This window comes from Bos indicus x Bos taurus, chromosome 7 (genome assembly GCF_003369695.1).
Source record: "Bos indicus x Bos taurus breed Angus x Brahman F1 hybrid chromosome 7, Bos_hybrid_MaternalHap_v2.0, whole genome shotgun sequence".
NCBI classification, from domain to species: Eukaryota; Metazoa; Chordata; class Mammalia; order Artiodactyla; family Bovidae; genus Bos; species Bos indicus x Bos taurus.
The window spans coordinates 65,995,021-66,016,321 of NC_040082.1; the positions used below are offsets into that span (position 1 = coordinate 65,995,021).

At 37.5% G+C, this 21,301-nt stretch overlaps 1 non-coding gene across 1 annotated transcript; it reads right to left on the reverse strand.

Annotated features, from left to right (window-relative positions):
* Window positions 1-20,400: 20,400 nt before the first annotated feature.
* On the reverse strand, window positions 20,401-20,519 carry LOC113896690. The gene has a single exon (XR_003512069.1). It is a non-coding gene; the product is annotated as a 5S ribosomal RNA (ribosomal RNA).
* Window positions 20,520-21,301: the final 782 nt, after the last annotated feature.

The window sequence follows — 21,301 nt, forward strand, 5'->3', positions numbered from 1 at the left end:
ATAGTGGGGAACTTTAACATCCCACTTTCATCAATGAACAGATCACTCAGACATAAAATAGGGGGAGAAGGCTTAAATGACACATTAGACCAGATCGAATTTATCTGTACAGAATTCCATCCAAAAACAGCAGAATACACATCCTTTTCAAGTGCACATGAAACATTCTCCAGGACTTACCACATACTGGGTCACAAAGTGAGCCTCAGAAAATTTAAGAAAACTAAAATCATATCACGCATCTTTTCCAACCAGAACACTATGAGATTAGACATTAACTACAGGAAAAATTACTGTAAAAATAAAACCCCACAAACATGTGGAGGATAAACAATATACTACTAACCAACCAATGGATCACTGAAGAAATCAAAATAAGCCTAGACACAAATGAAAACGTAAGCATGACGATCCAAAACCTACAGGGCACAGAAATAGCAATTCCAAGGGGAAGTTTATAGCAATACAATCTTACCTCAGGAAACAATAAGAATCTTAGATAAACAATCTAACCTTACACATAAAGCAACTATAAAAGAAGAACAAGCAAAACCCAAAGCTAATAGAAGGAAAGAAATCATAAAGATCAGAGCAGAAATAAATGAAGTGGAGACAAAGAATACAATAGAAAAGATCAATGAAACTAAAAGCTGATTATTTGAAAAGACAAAATTGATCAAACTTTAGACAGAGTCATGAAGAAAAAAAAGGGAGAGGGCCCAATCAATAAAATTAGACATGAAAAGAGAGATATTACAATGGACACCACAGAAATACAAAGAATCATAAGAGACTACTACAAGCAAATATACAACAATAAAATGGACAACCTAGGAGAAATGGATGAATTCTTAGAAAGGTACAATCTTCCAAGACTGAACCAGATAGAAATAGGGGATATGAACAGGTCAATCACAAGTACTGACATTGGAACTGTGATTTTAAAACTTGCAACAAACAAAAGTCCAGTACCCAATGGCTTCACAGGCAAATTCTATCAAACATTTAGAGAAGAGTTAACACCTATATTTCTGCAACTCTTCCCAAAAGTTGCAGAAGAAGAAACACTCCCTAGTTCATTCCTTGAGGCCACCATCATCCTAATACCAAAACCAAAGATACCATCAAAAAATAAAAGGAAGAAAGTTATGGGCCAATATCACTGATCAACATAGACACAAAATTCTCAACAAAATACCAAAAAAATCCAACAACACATTAAAAAGATCATACACCATGATTGTGTGGGATTTGTCCCAGAAATACAAGGATTCTTTGATATCCACAAATCTATTAGTGTGATACACCATGTTAACAAACTGAAGAATAAAATCCATATGATTATCACAACAGATGCAGAAAAAGCTTTGACAAAATTCAACCCCCATTTATGAAAAAAACCCTCCAGCAAGTGGGCATATACAGAACTTGCTGCTGCTGCTAAGTCACTTCAATCATGTCCGACTCTGTGCAACCCTATAGATGGCAGCCCACCAGGCTCCCCCATCCCTGGGATTCTCCAGGCAAGAACAGTGGAGTGGGTTTCCACCTCCTTCTCCAATGCATGAAAGTGAAAAGTGAAAGTGAAGTTGCTCAGTCATATCCGACTTTTAGTGACCCCATGGACTGCAGCCCAGCAGGCTTCTCCATCCATGGGATTTTCCAGGCAAGAGTACAGAACTTAGCTCAACGTTAATAAAGGTCATATGTGGCAAACCCACAGCTAACATCATTCTCAATGGTAAAAAGCTCAAAGCATTTCTTCCAAGATCAGGAACAAGTCAAGGATGTCTATTCTTGCCACTTTTATTCAACACAGTTGTGGAAGTCCTAGTCACAGTAATAAGAAAAGAAAAAGAAATAAATGGAATCCAAATCAGAAGTAAGGTTGTCACTGTTTGCAGATGACATCATACTATACGTAGAAAATCCTAAATATGCTACCAGAAAACTACTAGAGCTCAATGAATTCAGTAAATTTGGAGGAAATTAATTAATACACAGAAATCTCTTGCATTCCTATACACTCACAATAAAAAAAGGAAGATAAATTAAGGAAACAATCCTATTTACCACTGCATCAAAAAGAATAAGAACACCTAGGAATAAACCTACCTAAGGAGGCAAAAGATCTGTACTCTGAAAACTAAGATGCTGATAAAAAAAAACTGAAGATGACACAAACAGTTGGAAAGATATACTAAAATGATTATACTACCCAATGTGAAAATCACTCAGTCGTGTCTGACTCTTTGTGACCCCATGGACTATACAGTCCATGGAATTCTCCAGGTCAGAATACTGGAGTAGGTAGCCTTTCCCTTCTCCAGGGCATCTTCCCAACCCAGGGATCAAACCCAGGTCTCCCGCATTGCAGGTGGATTCTTTACCAGCTGCGCCACAAGGGAAGCCCAAGAATACTGGAGTGGGTAGCCTATCCCTTCTCCAAGGGATCTTCCTGATCCAGGAATTGAACCTGAGTCTCCTGCATTGCAGGCATATTCTTTACCAACAGAGCTATGAGGGAAGCCCCATAGGAACTACCCAAAGGAATGCATAGATTCAATGCAATACCAATGGCATTTTTCACAGAACTAGAACAAAAATATTTTTTAATTGTATGGAAATACCAAAGACCCAAAATAGCCAAAGCAACCCTGACAAAGAAAAGCAGAGCTGTAGGATTAGGTTCTCTGACTTCAGACTTCAGACTATACTACAAAGCTATAGCAATCAAAACACTTTGGTACTAGGGCAAAAACAGAAACATAGATCAATGAAAAAGGATAAAAATTCCAGGAATAAACCCACACACTATGATCAATTCATCTATGATGTAAGAGGCAAGATTATACAATGGAGAAAAGACAGTCTACTCAATAAGTGGTGCTAGGAAAATTGGACAGTTACATGTAAAAGAATGAACTCAGAACATTCTTTAATATCATCCACAAATATAAATTCAAAATGAATCAAAGACCTAAATGCAATGCCAGACACTGTAAAACTTAGAAGAAAACATACGCAGAACTTTCTTTGACATAAATGGTAGTAATATCTTCCTTCATCTGCCTTTTAGAGTAATGAAAATAAAAGTGAACAAATGGAACCTAATTAAACTTAAAAGCTTCTGCACAGCAAAGGAAATCATGAACAAAAAGACAACCCACAAAATGGGAGAAAACATTTGCAAATGAAGCAACCTATAAGTGATTAATGTTCTAAGTGTACAAAATGGGCAGAAGATCTACATAGACATTTCTCCAAAGACAACATACAAATATCAAGAAGCACATGAAAAGATGCCCAGCATCACTAATTATCAGAGAAATACAAATCAAAACTATAATGAGGTATCACCTCACACAGGTCAGAATGTCCATCACCAAAAAATCTACAAACAAACATGATAGAAAGCCTAGAGATAAACCCATGCACCTACGGGTACCTTATCTCTGACAAAGGAGGCAAGAATATACAGTGGAGGAAAGGCAGCCTCTACAATAAGTGGTGCTCGGAAAACTGGACAGCTGCATGTAAAAGAATGAAACTAGAATACTTTATAACGCCATACACAAAAATAAACTCAAAATGAATTAAAGATTTAAACATAAGGCTAAAAAACTCTTAGAGGAAAACATAGGTGGTACACATTTTGACATACATCACAGCAAGATCCTCTTTGACCCAACTATTAAACCAAAATAAAAACAAAAGTAAACAAACAGGACTTAATTAAACTTAAAAGCTTTTGCACAGCAAAGGAAACAATAAACAAGATTAAAGGGCAACCCTCAGAATGGAAGAAAATAAATTGCAAATGAAACAACTTACAGAGGATTAATTCTCAAAATATACAAGCATCACATGCAACTCAATATCAGAAAAATAAACAACCAGTCAAAAAATGGGCAGAAGACCTGAACAGACATTTCTCCATAGAAGACATACAGATGACCAACAACCACGTGAAAAGATGCTTAATGCCGCTCGTTATTAGAGAAATGCAAATCAAAACTACAATGAAGTATCATCTCACACCAGTCAGAATGGCCATCATTAAAGAATTTACAAACAATAAATGCTGGAGAGAAGTGGAGAAAAGGGAACTTTCTTGCACTGTTGGTAGGAATGTAAATTGATACAGCCACTATGGAGAACAGTTCAAAATAGAACTACATATGACCCAACAATCCCACTGCTGGGCATATACCCTGAGAAAAAAACATAATCGAAAGAGACACATGTACCCCAATGTTTGTTGCAGCATTTTTTACAATAGCTAGGACGTGGAAGTAATCTAGATGTCCATCAATAGATGAATGGATAACGAAGATGTGGTACATTATACAATGGAATATTACTCAATTATTAAAAAAAAAAAGAACACATTTAAGTCGGTTCTAATGAGGTGGATGAACCTCGAGCCTATTATACAAAGTGAAGTAAGTCAGAATGAGAAAGACAAATACTGTATATTAATACATGTGTATGGAATCTAGGAAGATGGTACCGATGAACCTATTTGCAGGGCAGCAATGGAGACACAGACATAGAGAACAGATTGTGGACACGGTGAGGGAGGAGAGAGTGGGATGAATTGAGAGAATATCATGGAAACATACACATTACCATATGCAAAACAGATAGCAAGTGAGAATTTACTGTGCAAAACAGGGAGCTCAACCTGGTGTTCTGTGACAACCTAGAGGGATGGGATGGGGTGGGAGATGGGAGGGGGTTCAAGACGGGACATATATATATCTGTGGCTGCTTCATGTTGATATGTGGCAGAGGCCAACACAATATTGTAGAGCAATTGTCCTCCAATAATGAAATTTTGTTCTACACTCCAATATTGTACAATTATAATTTTAATAATTATTAGCTGCTCAAGAACAGTTATGTTTTATGAGTATTGTTAAATTGTCATCACCAACAGAATGATACTCAGATGCACTCTTTCTATAAAACTTTATAAGTAATAAAAAACAAAACAGTCTACAAACAATAAATGCTATAGAGGGTATAGAGAAAAGGGAACCCTTCTCCACTGCTGTTGTTCAGTTGCTCAGTCATGTCCGACTCTTTGCGACCTCATGGACTGCAGCATACCAGGCTTCCCTGTTCTTCACGATCTCCTGGAGCTTGTTCAAACTCATGTCCATTGAGACGGTGATGCCATCCAACCATCTCATCCCCTGTCATCCCCTTCTCCTCCTGCCTTCAATTTTTCTCAGCATCAGGATCTTTTCTTCTTCTTCTTCTTCTTTTTTTTTTTTACTTTATAATATTGTATTGGTTTTGCCATACATCAACATGAATCCACCATGGGTGTACACATGCTCCCCATCCTGAACCCCCCTCCCACCTCCCTCCCCATACCATCCCTCTGGGTCGTCCCAGTGCACCAGCCCCAAGCATCCAGTATCGTGCATCGAACCTGGACTGGCGACTCGTTTCATATATGATATTATACATGTTTCAATGCCATTCTCCCAAATCATCCCACCCTCTCCCTCTCCCACAGAGTCCAAAAGACTGTTCTATACATCAGTGTCTCTTTTGCTGTCTCGTATACAGGGTTATTGTTACCATGATGCTAAATTCCATATATATGTGTTAGTATACTGTATTGGTGTTTTTCTTTTTTTTTTTTTAGTTTAATTTTATTTTTAAACTTTACAATATTGTATTAGTTTTGCCAAACATCGAAATGAATCCACCACAGGTATACATGTGCTCCCCATCCTGAACCCTCCTCCCTCCTCCCTCCCCATACCATCCCTCTAGGTCGTCCCAGTGCACTAGCCCCAAGCATGCAGTATCGTGCATCGAACCTGGACTGTCAACTCGTTTCATACATGATATTATACATGTTTCAATGCCGTTCTCCCAAATCTTCCCACCCTCTCCCTCTCCAACAGAGTCCATAAGACTGTTCTATACATTAGTGTCTCTTTTGCTGTCTCGTACACAGGGTTATTGCTACCATCTTTCTAAATTCCATATATATGCATTAGTATACTGTATTGGTGTTTTTCTTTCTGGCTTACTTCACTCTGTATAATAGGCTCCAGTTTCATCCACCTCATTAGAACTGATTCAAATGTATTCTTTTTAATGGCTGACTAATACTCCATTGTGTATATGTACCACAGCTTTCTTATCCATTCATCTGCTGATGGACGTCTAGGTTGCTACCATGTCCTGGCTATTATAAACAGTGCTGCGATGAACATTGGGGTACACATGTCTCTTTCCCTTCTGGTTTCCTCAGTGTGTATGCCCAGCAGTGGGATTGCTGGGTCATAAGGCAGTTCTAGTTCCAGTTTTTTAAGGAATCTCCACACTGTTCTCCATAGTGGCTGTGCTAGTTTGCATTCCCACCAACAGTGTAAGAGGGTTCCCTTTTCTCCACACCCTCTCCAGCATTTATTGCTTGTAGACTTTTGGATCTCAGCCATTCTGACGGGTGTGAATTGGTACCTCATTGTGGTTTTGATTTGCATTTCTCTGACAATGAGTGATGTTGAGCATCTTTTCATGTGTTTGTTAGCCACCTGTTATGTCTTCTTTGGAGAAATGTCTATTTAGTTCTTTGGCCCATTTTTTGATTGGGTCATTTATTTTTCTGGAATTGAGCTGCAAGAGTTGCTTGTATATTTTTGAGATTAGTTGTTTGTCAGTTGCTTCGTTTGCTATTATTTTCTCCCATTCTGAAGGCTGTCTTTCACCTTGCTTATAGTTTGCTTTGTTGTGCAGAAGCTTTTAATTTTAATTAGGTCCCATTTGTTTATTTTTGCTTTTATTTCCAATATTCTGGGAGGTGGATCATAGAGGATCCTGTTGTGATTTATGTCGGAGAGTGTTTTGCCTATGTTCTCCTCTAGGAGTTTTATAGCTTCTGGTCTTACATTTAGATCTTTAATCCATTTTAAGTTTATTTTTGTGTATGGTGCTAGAAAGTGTTCTTTTCTAATGAGTCAGCTCTTCGCATCAGGTAGCCAAAGTACACTGTTAGTGGGAATGTAAACTGGTACAGCCACTATGGAGAACAGTATGGGTATTCCTTTAAAAAATAAAAATAGCACAGTATCATATAATCCAGCAATCCCACTCCTGGACACAATCCAGAGAAAACCATAATTCGAAAAGATACATGCATCCCAGTGTTCATTGCAGCACTATTTAAATAGCCAAGACATGGAAGCAAGCTAAATGGCCATCAACAGGGGAATAGATAAAGATGTTGTACAATGTACTCAGCCATTTAAAAGAATGAAATAATGCCATTTGCTGCAACATGGATGGAGCTGGAGATTATCATACTAAGTGAAGTAAATCAGACAGAGGAAGACAAATATCATATGATATTACTTTTATACACGATCTTTAAAAATGATACAAATGAACTTATTTACAAAATAGAAAAAGACTCAATTTAGAAAATGAACTTATGCTTACCGGGAGGAAAGGGGAGGGGAAGGGATAAAGTGGAAGTTTGGGACTGACATGCACACACTGGTATGTTTAGGATAGATAACCAACAAGGACCTACTGTATAGCACAGGGAACTCTGCTCAATACTTTGTAATAACGTAAATGAGAAAAAAATTTGAAAAAGAATAGATACATGTCTGTGTATAACTGAATCACTTTGCTATATACCTGAAACTAACACAATATTGACAATCAACTATCCTCCGTTATAGCTTGGTGTGCCCCTTCCATTTCTTTCACCTTCAGTCTCTGTCTGTGCCTCTCACAGAGCTTCCAACAGAACTAGGTGGAGACAAAGCACTGGAGGTTCATAACCTCTGTGGTCCATAGGAACCACTGTGAGGAGGGTCCAGGGAGGCATTTACCATTTTCAGTGGAAAACACGTGGTTATTATGATTTTGTACTTTGGATATGGATTTACTGCATATTTCTGTACAGTAAGACACCAAATGCTTAAAAAATAATCCCTAAGATATGAGGAGGAGCATTTTAAGAGGTGTAGTCTCTTTGAAAAAAAGGACCAAACTCTTGAACTTAGCATCCTAACTTATGGCATAAATCCTTAATGCCTCTTCTCTGAAATATGGAACATGATAATTGACCTTGTGCTTTTCATTTGGATAATATTCCATTATTAGTTTCTTAATTAAATATGTACATGATTTAGCTTCTTTGTCTTAAATTCTGAATTTCAATTTTTGATTCCTGAGTCAGGAATTTGTCAGTAATTCATTATAAAAGAGAAATGCAAACTTCTCCTGTAATTTTTTTTTAATTTAAAGGGAGAAAAAAGATCCACTTTTAGGTTTTTTTTTTAACTTGGAATGAATAAATTCATTTTTCTCCATAAGCAATAATTAGTTAATCATTAGGAAAACTAGTAGTGTATTCAGATTTAAGAACTCCATTTTATTTCTCTAGACCTGTACCATAAAACTGAAACTTTTGCCTTGACAAATGTGCTACTGACCAACTTAGTTTTGCTTAGACTGAATGAAAGAATATTTGAAATGGAATGTAATAGTATGTGAGACAATATAAGAAATATTTCCATTTTATTCTGGAGTTATGACTAGTAGAAATGGGTTATGAGATGGCTCTATTAGTAATTGTATCACTGAATCAAAATTATGAGTAGTGAAATGCTGCTTACCACTTAAAATGTAATGACTTAGTTCCTAGGGCTTTATATTAGGGCAAGGGGTGGCGCTAATGGTAAAGAATACACCTGCCAATACAGGAGTGCAAGAAACGTGGGCTCCATCCCTGGGTTGGGAAAATCCCCTGGAGTAGGGTATGGCAACCCACTCCAGTATTCTTGCCTGGAAAATTCCATGGACAGAGGAACCTGGCAGTTTATAGTCCAGGGGGCCACAAAGCGTTGGACACGACTGAGTGACTGAGCACACACTGGATATTTTAACCCCGGTTTGGTCACTAGAATACCTATCTTTCTTGAGGCTCTTCAGTAACCATCTGGCAACTACTTAATGTGAAGAACAAGCTCACCAGAAAAAGACCCTGATGCTGGGAGAGACTGAAGGCAAAAGGAGAAGGGAGCGCAGAGGATGAGATGGTCAGATAGCATCACCTACTCAACGGGCATGAATTTGAGCAAACTCCAGGAGACAGTGAAGGACAGGGAAGCCTGATGTGCTTCAGTCCATGGGGTCACAAAAGAGTTGGACACGACTTAATGACTGAACAACTACTTAAAGATGGATGTAATTTAGTCTAAATGACTGTCCAACTATTCCATATACTTGTGTCATTTTTTGATTATCCTTTGATGAGTCAGATGTTTTTCTGTGCTAGGAGAGTTTTTTCTATGTATCAGTAAGAATTTTTACCTTTGGGAACAGGAGAAGCAAGAGTAAGAGTTTAGGGTTCAGAAAATGATTTTGAATTCTTCGTTCAAATCTTTGCTAAGTTACAAATTTAACCTTCTGGATTTTCTCAGAGGAAATGGGAATAAAACCTCCTTTCTGTTATTTTGAGATTTGTTGAGCTATCTAAAAACATTTTAAGTGCTGGTAAAAAACTATACTCCAATATAAAATGAAAATTTTTTAAAAACTGTTCTGGTCATATTAATACCTGACAATAGACTTTCAAGCAAATAATAAGAATAAAGACAGTTACTACATGATAAAAGTTGCTGTTCACCAGGCAGATAAAACAACTTTTAAAACCATACCCTCAAAATACATAAATAAATTTGATAGTATTACAAGGAGGAACTGAAAATCTACCACCATTCCAGGAGATTTTAACATTAACTCTCACAGTAATTGTCTTGAGCAAATAAAAACTGACAGGGGTAGAAGATTTGAACTATACAACAAATAAGCTTGACTGATACATGTATGTAGAACCCTGGAATTAAAGAAAACAAAATCTTTTTCAAACTCACACAAAGCCTCACAAAAAAACATATACCAGGTACAATGCCACAGAAAAGCTTTTCAATACTACATAATCAAAATTATAAAATGTTCTCTGATCATAAAGCAGTAAAACAGAAATAAATAACAGAAAAGATAAGAATCTGCACATTTGGAGGCTTAAATGTGTAATTATAAATAATTCACAAGTCAAAGAAGAAATTATAATGGACATTATAATTTTGAAACTATTACAAATTAAACGATTAGGGATACATCTATATATATTTATTTGATATCTATTATAGGTATATATCAGAACTTGTATGATGCACATATAACCACAGATAGAAGGATATATTTGCCTTAGGGAAAATGCCTATATTAGAAAATAATCAGAAGTTTAGACATCAGAGGTCTGAGCATTCAACTCAAAAATTACAAACAGAACAGCAGAGTAAACCTGAAGAAAACAGAAGGCAAAAAGCAGGGTGGGGAGGAGGGGCAGCTAACAGCAAACATTTTTAAAATGGAAAACAAACAAGGATTAATAAAACCAAAAGATATTCTTTGCAAAACCCAGTAAAATAGCAAACCCACAGCAAGACTGATCAGGAAAGAGAGTATAAACAATATTAGGAATGAAAAAGAAGACATCATTATCACAGACTTAGCAGAGGTTTTTTTTTTAAACATAACAGATTACTACAAAAAACTTTATGCAATCTATATGAAAACATAAATGAAATGGACCATTTCCTAGAAAGATGATTTGCCAAAATGAACTCAAGAAGAAATGGAAAACTTGAAAAGCCTATAAAAGAAGGCAAGTCAATAGTTAATCTATTCACAAAAACAAAACCAAAAACACCAGGCCCCGACAGTTTAAGAGGCATTTCTATCTTATACAAAATGTTTCAGAAAATAGAAGGAAAAGCTCCTCAATTCATTTTATGTTACTAGTAAACTCTTAAAACCAATGTCAGACAAGAACAGTAAAAGAATAAAAAGTATGAGCCAATCTCAGTTATGAACCATAGACAGAAAAATTCCAAATAGAACTCTAGCAAATCAGATTTCTAGAAGGTAAAACCTCCTGACCAAGAACATATCCCAGTAATAACAAGTATCAATAAATTCTAAGCTCCTAGTGTAATCCTCTACATTAACATATTAAGGAAGAAAAATCTGTGACCCCCCATAGATATAGAAAAAAACACATCATACAATTCAACACCCATTTAAGATTTCTAAAATAAAACAAATTAATTAGCAAAACCTTAACTAATTAAGTAAGTTTTGAGAATTATCTCTAGTAATGTCCTCTGGATTCAATTACTGGCACTTGAAATTGAGTGGACAAGGGGACTCTTGGTGTCTACCTAGTGGCATCTCATTATTGCAGCTGAGCAGGGACTGCTGTGTGGTCCCTGTCCTTCCTTTTCTGCAGAGAAATTCATGTAGGGCTCCATCCTGCACTTGCTTCACCTCCAGTCATTTGCTGAGGAAAGGGGAGGGCTGGGACTTGTCTTATGAGTTCACAGATCATCGGATGACATGACACTACTGTGCTGTGCTTAGTCACTCAGTTGTGTCCAACTCTTTTCCACCCCAAGGACTGTAGCCCACCAGGCTCCTCTATCCATGGGGATTCTCCAGGCAAGAATGCTGGTGTGGGTTGCCATGCCCTCCTCCAGGGTATCTTCCCAACCCAGGGATCAAACCTAGGTCTCCCACATTGTAGGCAGATTCTTTACCATCTGAGTTACCAGGGAAGCCCACATCATACTACATCAGGACCCAAAGGACAGCCTGCACATCTCCCAGATAGCTCCTGGTAGTTGATCTAGAAGGAGCAATTAGATGTGCCCTGGCATGCATCCCTTGGGAAGAGGTTACCATGTTACATGTGTAACGAAGATTGAAATAGATCTTTGGTATATAGAAGGGCTGTGTGTGCTTAGTCACTCTGCCGTGCCCAACTCTTTGTGACCCCATAGACTCTAACCCGCCAGGCTCCTCTGTCCATGAGATTCTCCAGGCAAGAATACTGGAGTGGGTTGCCAGGCCTTCTGCCAGGATCTTCACTACACAAAGATCAAACCCACGTCTCCCACACTGCAGGTGGATTCTTTACCATCTGAGCCACCAGGGACGCCCATATAGAAGGGCAGACTGACAAAAACTACCTGGCTCTTCAGAAACCTCATTTCCTCTTCTTTCCTTCCAGTGTACTGGACACCTGTCCACTACAGAATCCAGCCTCCATTGCAGTTAAGTGTGGCCGTATGACTGAATTCTGGTTTTACAAACATACGCATAAGTGGTGCACACCACTTCCGGGCCTGATGTGTGAAATTCTCTTATGTATGACCCTTCCACCTTCCTTCCACTTCTGTGGTGGTCTTGAAACCACATTTTTGAGAGAACTTGGATCCTTTGTGTGATCATTTAGAGAACTGTCCACCCGCCAGAAATTCATGACATGAAAGTTAACTGAGGGAGGAGCCAAGATGGCGGAGGAGTAGGACAGGGAGAACACTTTCTCCCCGACAAATTCATCAAAAGAGCATTTAAACGTCGAGTAAATTCCACAAAACAACTTCTGAATGCCGGCAGAGGACATCAGGCACCCAGAAAAGCAACCCAACTCTTCGGAAGGAGCGTGACTGAACAAGTAAGCCTAAAAAAAAAAAAAAAAAAAGTGTCCTCCACCGTCCCCTTTGTGTCAGGGCGGAAACCAGATACTGAAGAGACTAGCAAACAGAAGAAGATATAACAGAGGGAAACGCCTTGGAAGCTACAGGCAATAGACCAAAACCCTGTGGTTACTACGGACTACATAGGAAGGGGCCTATAGATCTTGAGAAATATAAGTCTGACCAAGGAACGAGCCAAAAATGAACTGAACCCACAACACCAAGAAAGTCCTAGATATATTTTTATTATTTTTACGATCATTCTTTCTTTTTTTTTAATTAAAAAAAAATTTTTAAGTCCTCTATTGTTCCTTTAATTTTCACTTTTATAACCTATTACTTTGCCAAAAAAAAAAAGACCCTATTTTTTTCTTCTTCAGCAAACTTCATATATATATATTTTATAATTTTTTGACCTTGTTTTTTTTTTTTTCTTCTTTTCCTTAACATTGTATTTTTGAAATTCCAAACTCTACTCTAGATTTTTAATTTTCGCTTTTTGGTATTTGTTATCAATTTTGTACCTATAGTTTTTTTTTATATAATTTCTGTGACTTCTTTTTTTCTTCTTCTCTGTTTCTTTCTCTTCTTCTTCTATATAACATTGTATATCTGAATAATATCAATTTTGTACCTGTATATTCTTTATAATTTTGGTGACATTGTTTGTTTTTGTTTGTCTGTTTTCTCTCTTTATTTTTCTTCTTCTTCTTTTTTTTTTTTTTAACATTGTATTTTTGAAATTCCAAACTCTAGATTTTTAATTTTTGCTTTTTGGTATTAGTTATCAATTTTGTACCTGTACTTTCTTTACAATTTTCGCGACCTTGTTTGTTTTTATTTGTTCGTTTTTTCTTTCTTTTCCTTCTTCTTTTCTTTAACATCGTATTTTTGAAATTCCAAACTCTACTCTAGATTTTTAATTTTTGCTTTTATGTAATTGTTACCAATTTTGTACCTTTAAGAACCCAATCTTCAGGACCCATTTTTCACTAGGGAGCAAGATTACTGGCTTGACTGCTCTCTCTCCCTTTAGACTCTCCTTTTTCTCCACCAGGTCGCCTGTGTCTCCTCCCTAACCCCTCTACTCTACCCAACTCTGTGAATTTCTGTGTGTTCCAGATGGTGGAGAACACTTAGGGAACTGATTACTGGCTGGATCTGTCTCCCTCCTTTTCATTCCCCCCTTTTATCCTTCTGGCCACCTCTGTCACCTTCCTCCTCCTTCTCTTCTCTGTATAACTCTGTAAACATCTTTGAGTGGTCCAGTTGTGGAGTGCACATAAGGAAGTGACTACTGGCTAGCCCACTCTCTCCATTATTGATTCACCTCATCTCATTTGGGTTACCTCTAACTCCCTCCTCCCTCTTCTCTTCTCCATGTAACCCTGTGAACCTCTCTGAGTGACCCTCATCGTAGAGAAACTTTTCATCTTTAATGTAGATGTTGTATAATGTAGATGGTGCTGTATAGAAGGAGAAGTTTTGAAACTACTGTAAAAATAAGACCGATAACTGGAAGCAGGAGACTTAAGTCCAAACCCTGACTCCAGGGAACTCCTGACTCCAAGGAACATTAATTGACAGGAGCTCATCAAATGCCTCCATACCGACACTGAAACCAAGCACCACACAAGGGCCAATAAGTTCCAGGGCAAGACATACCAAGCAAATTCTCCAGCAACAAAGGAACACAGCCCTGAGCTTCAAGATACAGGCTGCCCAAAGTCACCCCAAAACTATAGACATCTCATAACTCACTACTGGACATTTCATTGCACTCCAGAGAGAAGAAATACAGCTCCACCCACCAGAACACCAACACAAGCTTCCCTAACCAGGAAACCTTGACAAGCCACCTGTACAAACCCACACACAGCGAGGAAACGCCACAATAAAGAGAACTCCACAAACTGCCAGAATACATAAAGGACACCCCAAACTCAGCAATTTAAACAAGATGAAGAGACAGAGGAATACCCAGCAGATAAAGGAACAGGATAAATGCCCACCAAACCAAACAAAAGAGGAAGAGATAGGGAATCTACCTGATAAAGAATTCCGAATAATGATAGTGAAATTGATCCAAAATCTTGAAACTAAAGTGGAATCACAGATAAATAGCCTGGAGACAAGGATTGAGAAGATGCAAGAAAGGTTTAACAAGGACCTAGAAGAAATAAAAAAGAGTCAATATATAATGAATAATGCAATAAATGAAATTAAAAACACTCTGGAGGCAACAAATAGTAGAATAACAGAGGCAGAAGATAGGATTAGTGAATTAGAAGATAGAATGGTAGAAATAAATGAATCAGAGAGGATAAAAGAAAAACGAATTAAAAGAAATGAGGACAATCTCAGAGACCTCCAGGACAATATTAAACGCTACAACATTCGAATCATAGGGGTTCCAGAAGAAGACAAAAAGAAAGACCATGAGAAAATACTTGAGGAGATAATAGTGGGAAACTTCCCTAAAATGGGGAAGGAAATAATCACCCAAGTCCAAGAAACCCAGAGAGTCCCAAACAGGATAAACCCAAGGAGAAACACCCCAAGACACATATTAATCAAATTAACAAAGATCAAACACAAAGAACAAATATTAAAAGCAGCAAGGGAAAAACAACAAATAACACACAAGGGAATTCCCATAAGGATAATAGCTGATCTTTCAATAGAAACTCTTCAAGCCAGGAGGGAATGGCAAGACATACTTAAAATGATGAAAGAAAATAACCTACAGCCCAGACTATTGTACCCAGCAAGGATCTCATTCAAGTATGAAGGAGAAATCAAAAGCTTTTCAGACAAGCAAAAGCTGAGAGAATTCTGCACCACCAAACCAGCTCTCCAACAAATACTAAAGGATATTCTCTAGACAGGAAACACAAAAACGGTGTATAAGTTCGAACCCAAAACAATAAAGTAAATGGCAATGGGATCATACTTATCAGTAATTACCTTAAACATAAATGGGTTGAATGCCCCAACCAAAAGACAAAGACTGGCTGAATGGATACAAAAACAAGACCCCTACATATGTTGTCTACAAGAGACCCACCTCAAAACAGGGGACACATACAGACTGAAAGTGAAGGGCTGGAAAAAGATTTTCCATGCAAATAGGGACCAAAAGAAAGCAGGAGTAGCAATACTCATATCAGATAAAATAGACTTTAAAACAAAGGCTGTGAAAAGAGACAAAGAAGGTCACTACATAATGATCAAAGGATCAATCCAAGAAGAAGATATAACAATTATAAATATATATGCACCCAACACGGGAGCGCCGCAATATGTAAGACAAATGCTAACAAGTATGAAAGGAGAAATCAACAATAACACAATAATAGTGGGAGACTTTAATACCCCACTCACACCTATGGATAGATCAACTAAACAGAAAATTAACAAGGAAACACAAACTTTAAACGATACAATAGACCAGTTAGACCTAATTGATATCTATAGGACATTTCATCCCAAAACAATGAATTTCACCTTTTTCTCAAGTGCACATGGAACCTTCTCCAGGATAGATCACATCCTGGGCCATAAAGCTAGCCTTGGTAAATTCAAAAAAATAGAAATCATCCCAAGCATTTTTTCTGACCACAATGCAGTAAGATTAGATCTCAATTACAGGAGAAAAACTATTTAAAAATCCAACATATGGAGGCTGAACAACACACTGCTGAATAACCAACAAATCACAGAAGAAATCAAAAAAGAAATCAAAATTTGCATAGAAACGAATGAAAATGAAAACACAACAACCCAAAACCTGTGGGACACGGTAAAAGCAGTCCTAAGGGGAAAGTTCATAGCAATACAGGCACACCTCAAGAAACAAGAAAAAAGTCAAATAAATAACCTAACTCTACACCTAAAGCAACTAGAAAAGGAAGAAATGAAGAACCCCAGGGTTAGTAGAAGGAAAGAAATCTTAAAAATTAGAGCAGAAATAAATGCAAAAGAAACAAAAGAGACCATAGCAAAAATCAACAAAACCAAAAGCTGGTTCTTTGAAAGGATAAATAAAATTGACAAACCATTATCCAGACTCATCAAGAAACAAAGGGAGAAAAATCAAATCAACAAAATTAGAAACGAAAATGGAGAGATCACAACAGACAACACAGAAATACAAAGGATCATAAGAGACTACTATCAACAATTATATGCCAATAAAATGGACAACGTGGAAGAAATGGACAAATTCTTAGAAAAGTACAACTTTCCAAAACTCGACCAGGAAGAAATAGAAAATCTTAACAGACCCATCACAAGCAAGGAAATTGAAACTGTAATCAAAAATCTTCCAGCAAACAAAAGCCCTGGTCCAGACGGCTTCACAGCTGAATTCTACCAAAAATTTAGAGAAGAGCTGACACCTATCCTGCTCAAACTCTTCCAAAAAATTGCAGAGGATGGTAAACTTCCAAACTCATTCTATGAGGCCACCATCACCCTAATACCAAAACCTGACAAAGATGCCACAAAAAAAGAAAACTACAGGCCAATATCACTGATGAACATAGATGCAAAAATCCTTAACAAAATTCTAGCAATCAGAATCCAACAACACATTAAAAACATCATACACCATGATCAAGTGGGCTTTATCCCAGGGATGCAAGGATTCTTCAAAATCTGCAAATCAATCAATGTAATACACAACATTAACAAATTGAAAAATAAAAACCATATGATTATCTCAATAGATGCAGAGAAAGCCTTTGACAAAATTCAACATCCATTTATGATAAAAACTCTCCAGAAAGCAGGAATAGAAGGAACATACCTCAACATAATAAAAGCTATATATGACAAACCCACAGCAAACATTATCCTCAATGGTGAAAAATTGGAAGCATTTCCTCTAAAGTCAGGAACAAGACAAGGGTGCCCACTTTCACCATTACTATTCAACATAGTTTTGGAAGTTTTGGCCACAGCAATCAGAGCAGAAAAAGAAATAAAAGGAATCCAAATTGGAAAAGAAGAAGTAAAACTCTCACTATTTGCAGATGACATGATCCTCTACATAGAAAACCCTAAAGATTCCACCAGAAAATTACTAGAAATAATCAATGACTATAGTAAAGTTGCAGGATATAAAACCAACACACAGAAATCCCTTGCATTCCTATACACTAATAATGAGAAAACAGAGAGAGAAATTAAGGAAACAATTCCATTCACCATTGCAACGGAAAGAATAAAATACTTAGGAATATATCTGCCTAAAGAAACTAAAGACCTATATATAGAAAACTATAAAACACTGGTGAAAGAAATCAAAGAGGACACTAATAGATGGAGAAATATACCATGTTCATGGATTGGAAGAATCAATATAGTGAAAATGAGTATATTACCCAAAGCAATTTATAGATTCAACGCAATCCCTATCAAGCTACCAACAGTATTCTTCACAGAGCTAGAACAAATAATTTCACAATTTGTATGGAAAAACAAAAAACCTCGAATAGCCAAAGCGATCTTGAGAAAAGAATGGAACTGGAGGAATCAACCTACCTGACTTCAGGCTCTACTACAAAGCCACAGTTATCAAGACAGTATGGTACTGGCACAAAGACAGAAATATAGATCAATGGAACAAAATAGAAAGCCCAGAGATAAATCCACGCACATATGGACACCTTATCTTTGACAAAGGAGGCAAGAATATACAATGGATTAAAGACAATCTCTTTAACAAGTGGTGCTGGGAAATCTGGTCAACCACTTGTAAAAGAATGAAACTGGACCACTTTCTAACACCATACACAAAAATAAACTCAAAATGGATTAAAGATCTAAACCTAAGACCAGAAACTATAAAACTCCTAGAGGAGAACATAGGCAAAACACTCTCTGACATACATCACAGCAGGATCCTCTATGACCCACCTCCCAGAATATTGGAAATAAAAGCAAAAATAAACAAATGGGACCTAATTAACCTTAAAAGCTTCTGCACATCAAAGGAAACTATTAGCAAGGTGAAAAGACAGCCTTCAGAATGGGAGAAAATAATTGCAAATGAAGCAACTGACAAACAACTAATCTCAAAAATATACAAGCAACTCTTGCAGCTCAACTCCAGAAAAATAAATGACCCAATCAAAAAATGGGCCAAAGAACTAAATAGACATTTCTCCAAAGAAGACATACAGATGGCTAACAAACACATGAAAAGATGCTCAACATCACTCATGATCAGAGAAATGCAAATCAAAACCACTATGAGGTACCATTTCACACCAGTCAGAATGGCTGCGATCCAAAAGTCTACAAATAATAAATGCTGGAGAGGGTGTGGAGAAAAGGGAACCCTCTTACACTGTTGGTGGGAATGCAAACTAGTACAGCCACTATGGAGAACAGTGTGGAGATTCCTTAAAAAACTGGAAATAGAACTGCCTTATGATCCAGCAATCCCACTGCTGGGCATACACACTGAGGAAACCAGAAGGGAAAGAGACACGTGTACCCCAATGTTCATCGCAGCACTGTTTATAATAGCCAGGACATGGAAGCAACCTAGATGTCCATCAGCAGACAAATGGATAAGAAAGCTGTGGTACATATACACAATGGAGTATTAGTCAGCCATTAAAAAGAATACATTTGAATCAGTTCTAATGAGGTGGATGAAACTGGAGCCTATTATACAGAGTGAAGTAAGCCAGAAGGAAAAACATAAATACAGTATACTGACGCATATATATGGAATTTAGAAAGATGGTAACAATAACCTGGTGTACGAGATAGCAGGAGAGACACTGATGTATAGAACAGTCTTATGGACTCTGTGGGAGAGGGAGAGGGTGGGAAGATTTGGGAGAGTGACATTGAAACATGTATAATATCATGTAAGAAACGAGTTGCCAGTCCAGGTTCGATGCACGATACTGGTTGCTTGGTGCTGGTGCACTGGGACAACCCAGAGGGATGGTATGGGGAGGGAGGAGGGAGGAGGGTTCAGGATGGGGAACACATGTATGCCTGTGGCGGATTCATTTTGATATTTGGCAAAACTAATACAATTATGTAAAGTTTAAAAATAAAATAAAATTTAAAAGAAAAAAAAAAAGAAAGTTAACTGAGCAAGAAATAAACTCACTCTCTGCTGCAGACAGAGATTTTGAGGCCTATTACAACATCTAATATTATCATAATTAATAAATACATCCTCCATCATATTTTAGGTGTGTTAAACTCTTCTCTTTAGGGTCAGCAACAAATCGGGCTTCCCTGGTAATTCAGCTGGTAAGGAATCCACCTGCAATGCAGGAGACCCCAGTTCAGTTCCTGGGTTGGGAACATCCACTGGAGAAGAGAAAGGCTACCCACTCCGGTATTCTGGCCTGGAGAATTCCATGGACTGTATAGTCCATGGGGTTGCAAAGAGTTAGACACAACCAAAGAGTATGCACATGTTTTATGGAGAAAATTGTATATTTATAAAAGACATTTGAAAGACATACAAATGATGATGTATTCATGACTGGGAAGTTCTCCCCCAGATTGACTATAAATTTTATGAACTTCCAGTCAAATTCAAATAAAACGAAGAATAGCCAAGATCCAGAGGGGTAGGAAATGGTAGATAAGAATTCCTTCAAAGAATTCTTTCAAAGCTAGAGCCATTAAAATATAGTCATATTGCTGGAAGAATGAATAAATACACCTATGGAAGTGAATAGAAAGGCCAGAAACAGATATAGATAGATAAATAGATAAGCCAAATACACAACACAAGAAGCAGACTTTTTTTTTTAATTTTTTATTTTTTTTAAGCCTACAGCACCCGGTATTCCCAGGCGGTCTCCCATCCAAGTACTAACCAGGCCTGACCCTACTTAGCTTCCGAGATCAGACGAGATCGGGCGCATTCAGGGTAGTATGGCCATAGACAAGAAGCAGACTTTTTAAAGAAATCAGAGACAGGGACTTCCCTGGCAGTCCAGTGGTTAAGACACCATGTTCCCACTGCAGGAGGTGCAGGTTCAATTCCTGGTTGGGGAACTAGAATCCCACCATGCCATGCAAAGCAGCAAAAATAAAAACAAAATAAAAAGTCAGGGAGAAACCATATGCAATTCAATCAGCGGTTCTAAGATAATTAACTATCCATATGAAGACAAGATAAAGTTAGAGGGGTGGAAAAGGGTGGGAGGTGAAAGGGAGGTTCAAGAGGGAGGAGAAATAGGCACACTTATGGCTAATTCATGTTGATATATGGCAGAAATCAAACCAATATTGTAAAGCAGTCAATCAATTAAAAATAAATAAACATAATTTTAAAAAATGATAAGATAAAGTTAGAGCAAAACTGTAAAACCTTTAGAAGAAAACAAAATATCTGTACAAATTTTTAGGATACACAAACAGTTCATGCAAATCAACAAAAAAAGGAACAACCCAACTGACAAAAGGGCAGGAGGCCTAAAGAGACATTTCTCCTAAGAAGATATGTGGATGACAAATAGACACGTGAAAAGATGTTCAACATTGGTAATTATTCAGTTCAGTTCAGTTTAGTTCAGTCGCTCAGTCGTGTCTGACTCTTTACAACCCCATGAATCGCATCACGCCAGGCCATCCTGTCCATCACCAACTCCTGGAGTTCACTCAAACTCACGTCCATCAAGTCAGTGATGCTATCCAGCCATCTCATCCTCTGTCATACCCTTTTC